Source organism: Zonotrichia albicollis, unplaced genomic scaffold (assembly GCF_047830755.1).
Source record: "Zonotrichia albicollis isolate bZonAlb1 unplaced genomic scaffold, bZonAlb1.hap1 Scaffold_254, whole genome shotgun sequence".
Taxonomy (NCBI): Eukaryota; Metazoa; Chordata; class Aves; order Passeriformes; family Passerellidae; genus Zonotrichia; species Zonotrichia albicollis.
Window position 1 is genome coordinate 7200532 of NW_027428428.1, and position 6000 is coordinate 7206531.

The window sequence follows — 6000 nt, forward strand, 5'->3', positions numbered from 1 at the left end:
CCAAAAGCTAAACAGACAGCAACCAATGAAATCCAAATTTCTCTGAGTTTGGATTGTGAGCAGGAGTGCTTGAGGATCTGGGGCACCTCACAGAAGAGCTGGCCCAGGGCATTGCCATGGCACAGGGGCAGGGAAAATGTATTGGCTGTTTGCAGCAGAGCATTGAGAAAGGCACTGGCCCAGGCAGCTGCTGCCATGTGGGCACAAGCTCTGCTGCCCAGGAGGGTCCCGTAGTGCAGGGGTTTGCAGATGGACACGTAGCGATCATAGCACATGACTGTCAGGAGGGAAAATTCTGCTGAGAGGAAGAGCACACAGAAAAACAGCTGTACAGCGCATCCAGTGTAGGAGATGTTTCTGGTGTTCCAGAGGGAATTGTGCATGGCTTTGGGGACAGTGGTGCAGATGGAGCCCAGGTCGCTGAGGGCCAGGTTGAGCAGGAAGAAGAATATGGGCGTGTGCAGGTGGTGACCGCAGGCTATGGTGCTGATGATGAGGCCGTTGCCCAGGAGGGCAGCCAGGGAGATGCCCAGCAAGAGGCAGAAGTGCAGGAGCTGCAGCTGCCGCGTGTCTGCCAATGGCAGCAGGAGGAAGTGCCTGATGGAGCTGCTGTTGGGCATTTGCTGTCTCCAGACATTGGAACCTTTTGAAAAAGGAATTACAGTGATAATTGAGGGGAGACTTCTCACTGCAAAGGCAAAGCCCTTTCTCATGGATCCTTTCCTGCCACTAAAGACCTCCCCCTGGTCTATGTCTCAGTGATCTTCTTTCAGCTCGGTTGCTGGAGCCCTGATTGTTGCTGGCCAATGTTGTGTGAGGAGCTGGACCTCGGTCTGCAGGACACCTGGGATTCAGCCCTGACCCCCAGTCAGTGCAGGGGAACAATGAGGGCAGGGGCCAGTCCTCGTGTTGGGACTTGGATAGAAAATGTTCTAAGGCAGAGGAGCTGCCTGGGTGAAGGGATGGGGATAACAGAAGGCAGAATTAGAGATTCTGCTGCACTGTGGAATAACAGAGTCCAGGAAGTCTGGCGGATTGTCTGAGGCTTAGTGCAGACTTAGAGGAGCTGCTCTCTCCCTCTCTACTGTTCCAGCTGCCCTGCACTTGCACCTTTTTGAAATTCACTCCTGTGCTACCCTGGACAGCCAGGAGACACTGCTGAGAGCAGAGGATCTCTGGCACACAAAGTGGCTCCTGCCTTTCCCAGAGTCAGGAGAGTGGGCTCATTGCCAGCCTCCCAGGCTGCCCTGCCCAGAGCTCCCCAGGCACAGGGAGCTGGGACACCCCATTGCTGTGCTCAGCCTGCAGAGGAGGAGACCAAGGGCTGGGCCTGGCCCTGCAGCTGGAACTGCCATTGCAGAGAGCCTCTCAGCAATGCCAGCAGCACCTGGGCAAGGCAAGGAGAGAGAGAGAGCCGGGCCTGAGGAAAAGCCTTTCCCTGGCCAGCCCTGCCCAGCCCCTGCCAGGCAGCAGCCGGGCAGGACAGTGGCCCTCAGGCCCTGGTCAGCAGGGAATGGGCACATGGCCGCAGAGAAGCCCTTCATCACTGGGGCTGCTCTGCCGGCCCAGGAGGGACTGAGGGCCCCGAGCCCCCGGGCTGAGGGCGGTGCTGGCTGCAAGGGGACACAAGAGCTGTGCTGCTCAGGGCTGTGTGTGTCCCGCAGGGCAGGCCCGGCAGGTGCCACATCTGCCCTGCAGCAGGGCTTCCCTCAGCACTGCCTCCCTCCCTCCCTGCCCACAGCTCTGCTGCTGGAGCTGTCCCAGCCCCAGCTGCTCCCGTGGCCCCGGGCTCCTTCCCTGCCAGAGCTGCCAGAGCCCAGCCCAGCCCCTGAGCCAGCCCTGCCCTGCAGCTGCTTGGCCCTGCAGGGATTAAAAACAGCACCCCCAGCCTGGGCACCATGGAAAGGTGATGCTGCATGGATCTGGAGGCTGGGCAGGTGCAGGCACTTGCTGAGGTTCCCAGGAATCCCAGGAATGGTTTCAGAGCCTCAGCCCCTGCTCTGCCCTGCACAGCTGAGTTTCCATTGCCACCAAGCTGCGACAGGGAAAAGTGGGAGCACAGATTGGGGAAAGAAACGACCAAAGCAGAAAACTCCTGCCCTGAATGAGCTCATGAAAAGCCCCTGAGAAATGAGCTGGGCATGAGCTGGAGCTCTGAGCAGTCCTGGCTGCAGCACCAGCTTCACCCCCTGCAGCTGTCCCTGGCAGCACATCCTCCCGCCCCCCCCACTCCTCCTCCTGCTCCTGTGCCACAGAGAAACTGGGAGAGTCCTCCTGACACATCCCCCAGGCTGTGGGGTGTGCTGGCTTCAGGAGATCCCTCCAGGAGCACAGGGGACATTGCCCTGCACCCACACACTCACCATGCACAGGGCTGTGAAGATCTTTCCCCAAGTGAAGTCTCAGCTCAATGTCTTTCCAATCCTGATTGCCTTCAGCCTGTCTCTGCCTGGCTCCTGCCCCCTCAGTGCCTGCAGGCAGAGCCCTCAGCCCTGCTGGGCTGGGAGAGGAGCTGGCCCTGGGAAGAGCTGTTCCTTTAAAGCTCAGCAGCACAGACACAGCACAAGGAATTTAATGAGCCTCCTGGGACTTTGGTGTTGTTTACATCAGACCCTGTCCCTGAGAGAATGTTTAAAAAATTTCTCAAGAACTCAAAATTAAATTGAAACTCTGAAGTTTCATGAAGTTTTAATGAGTCCCACAGATGGACACAACAGGGTAAGTGTCCCCAGGTTCCAGTTAGAGCAGAACACTGGAGGCAGTGATGACAGCTGGCGACAAACAAGGCAAAGGTGTCTCTGGTGCTCAGCAAATCTGGATGTGTTTCAGGAATGCAAAGGGCCAAGGCCTGAGCCCCAGCCCCTGGCCAGGCAGATCCTGTCCCTCCCTCCTTGCTCAGGGCTCTTGCCGGGATGGGCACTGGCATGTGGGGATGTGCAATGCCAAGAGCAGGAGCATAGAGCGGCCCCTGCCAGGCTGCTGAGCAGGGACAAGGAGGCAATGAGGCCCCAGCCCTGCAAGGGTCACTTGTCCCCACATGGCCTCAGGAGAAGCTTGGGCTTATTTTGCCATAACTCTTTGTTTCTATTGTATCATATTGTCTTAATCCAAATTACCCAAATTATTACTCCAATTATATTGCTATTTTATAACCATTTTATTACTTTAAAAATTTTAAAAAACAAGTGATTGGTGTTTTTCACATCCTGTAACCCCCCCCCCCCGTGTTGTAAATGGCTCCCTCAGAAACATCGCTACATGGGATGTTGAGTCAGACACTGAGTGAAAAATGCCAATCACTTGTTTTTAAAATTTTCAAAGTTTAATAGTAATTAAATTGTTATAAAAAGAGTCATATAAATAGGGTAATAAAAGTTTGGACAATTAAGTTTTAGGACAATACAAGACAATAAGAACAAAGCATTATGGATGTCCAAGTACCTTTTTCTGAGCAAAATAAGCCTGAAAAAAGACACAGGTTAACAGAGGATCAACCCTTAAAAACAATAACCTGTTGCATATTCATACACGTCATCCATGATGCATAAATTCCATTCAAACACACAATTCTGTCTGGTCAGTGTCAGCTTCTTCCTCTGAATCCTGACGGCATATCCATGGCAGAGCAGGCAGGAAGAAGTTTGTTTGTTCTGATAAGAGAGCAATAAATTATCTTTCTTTGAAAGATTTAGGTGTCCTGTGGCTGCTATCTCACTGTGAGTCCTTTCTTTAGAAAAGTATCTCACATAGCTTGGTTACTATTTTAACATTATGTTATCACCTAAAACTAGATTTAAAACACTACTTAAGAAAATTTGTACAACATAACTTTCTAAAACAACACATATAATATTCATTTTAATATTTGTGAAAAACCAGTCATACAATATGCATTTTTCACACAGGGAATGCAGGCCCTGGAGGGATCTCCTGAAGCTGGCACAGCCCCAGCAGATGGCATCGGTGAGGAGGGGCTGCTGGGAGGCAGTTTGGAATAACTTTGCTGTCCTAGGGTGACGTTATGAGGCTTGTATCCCCATTCATGTGTTCTCTTTATGCTGGATATTATGCTCTGTGCCTTCAAGACTGGCTCTGAAGAGCGAAGTTTTGTTTTGGTTTTGTTATCAGGCTGCTCCCCCACGGCTGGCGGGACACAGAGACAGGGCAGTACATGGTGCTGCTTTTGCTTTTCGCTTGGCTTTTTGCTTTGCTCTTGCTTTTGCTTCTGCTCATTAGTTAGTTTAGCTAAGCAGTCCGAATTTTTCCCTGGATGGTGTTTCCTTTCCCTTTTTTGGAACCACTCAAATCTGCTCTGGACTGGGACCTGGGAAACACTGAGAGTTTGCGCCTTGTGGCTGCAGCAGCTGCCCCAGCACCAGAGGGACTGATAACAGAGCGATCACCCCCAAGAGAGGCTTTCTGAATTTGTCATTTTTTTCAGAGTGGTGAAAGAGTAGTGTCACCTGGTATTGTTCATTTTGTGTGCTGGGGGTGCTGTGCCTGTTAAATAAACAGGTTCTTTCCACTTCTCTCCAGGGAATCCTTCCTGACCCAGTTGTGGGGAGGGGCTGTGTGAGTTTGCTTTCTGGAGGGGCCCCTTTAGAGGTTTTCTCCCAAATTTGCCCTAAACCAGGACAAAATTTGGTGCCCAATGCGTGGGGTATGAGAAAGAGTGGAAAAAACCCTGGTCTGACTGCATTTTGGTTGCCATTACTCTGTGTTGGTGTAAAGCAGTTAATGGCCATGTTTTTGAATTCATAATGTCTCGGGGTGGAGGCTTGCATGCATTTCTGGTCCCTAGGTGTGGAGGATCATTACCGGGACATCACACCATGATCAATATGATCCAGTAAAGCCAATTTATTACAAAAAGAAATCTATATTTATACTGTTCTCTACTGTTCACACCTCAAGCTAATACATGATTAGTTAAATCCTATTTACATACGCATTTTGATATTTCAGTTAATTTTTATTAATCTTTCTTCTTCATGCATCTCACTGCAGGTTTTCTCGTCTGCCTTTGCATCCTGAACCATCTGCTGCTGAATGTGTTCTCCTTCTTTTGTGTCTTTCAAGGGCATGGTGACCTTACTCAGTTTCTATGAAGGCTGCATTGTGCACATGTTGCATATGTCCACTGTCCTGCAAAAAACCCTCAGCACTCCTCCCAATGCTTTCTGGTCATTCAAGTGCTCTTCAGCTGACTGGTTTCATGGTTTGAGCTTGTCCTGGGGTGACGTTATGATGCTTGTATATCCCCATTCATCTGTTCTGTGCCTTTAAGACCAGCTCTGAAGAGTGGAAGTTTTGTTTGGGTTTCTCTTATCAGGACACAGAGACAAGCAGTACACAGAGCTGTTTTTTTTTTACTTCCAGCTTCGGCTTGCTGCTTTTGCTTGCTGCTTTTGCTTGCTCTCTTTTTCTGCTCTTGCTTCTGCTCTGCTTTCTGCCTCTGCTTATTAGCTAGTTCTAGCTAAACAGTCCACATTGCTTCCTGGACTGTTTCTCCTCTCCTGTTCCTGTGACCATCTGGAACCTGCTCCGGTCTGGGACCCGGGAACACCAAGGGTTCGGCTGCAGCGGCTGGCCCAGCGCCGGAGGGACTGAGAACAGAGCAACCACCCCCGAAAGAGACTTTCTGATTTTGCCATCTTTCTCAGAGCGGTGTCATCGGGTATTGTTCATTTTGTGTGCTGGGGGGTGCGGGGCCAGTCAAATAAACAGGTTCTTTCCACCTCTCTCTGAGGAATTTTTTCCCGAACCGGTTGGGGGGAGGGGCTGTGTGGGTTTCACTTTCTGGAGGGGCCCTCCTTTGCAGATTCTTTAACAAATTTGCCCTAAACCAGTACAGAGCTTCAGAGAACTGCCCAATATTTCTGAAGCTCAAATAAATATCATATTAGTCAACATGTTAATTTTGCTTATATCTCACAGAATTGCCTTTTCTTTTGTCTTTGTCTAAAATTGTTACTGTACAGAAATCTCTGGGGGATGGTG

At 50.5% G+C, this 6000-nt stretch overlaps 1 long non-coding RNA gene across 1 annotated transcript in view; it reads left to right on the forward strand.

Moving 5' to 3' along the window:
• Positions 1-5741, forward strand: part of LOC141727832 (uncharacterized) — a 48155-nt gene extending 42414 nt beyond the window's left edge. Inside the window, exons 2-3 of the long non-coding RNA XR_012578675.1 lie at positions 3906-3963; positions 5008-5741. This is a non-coding gene — a long non-coding RNA (uncharacterized LOC141727832). The remainder of the gene's footprint in view (positions 1-3905; positions 3964-5007) is intronic.
• Positions 5742-6000: the final 259 nt, after the last annotated feature.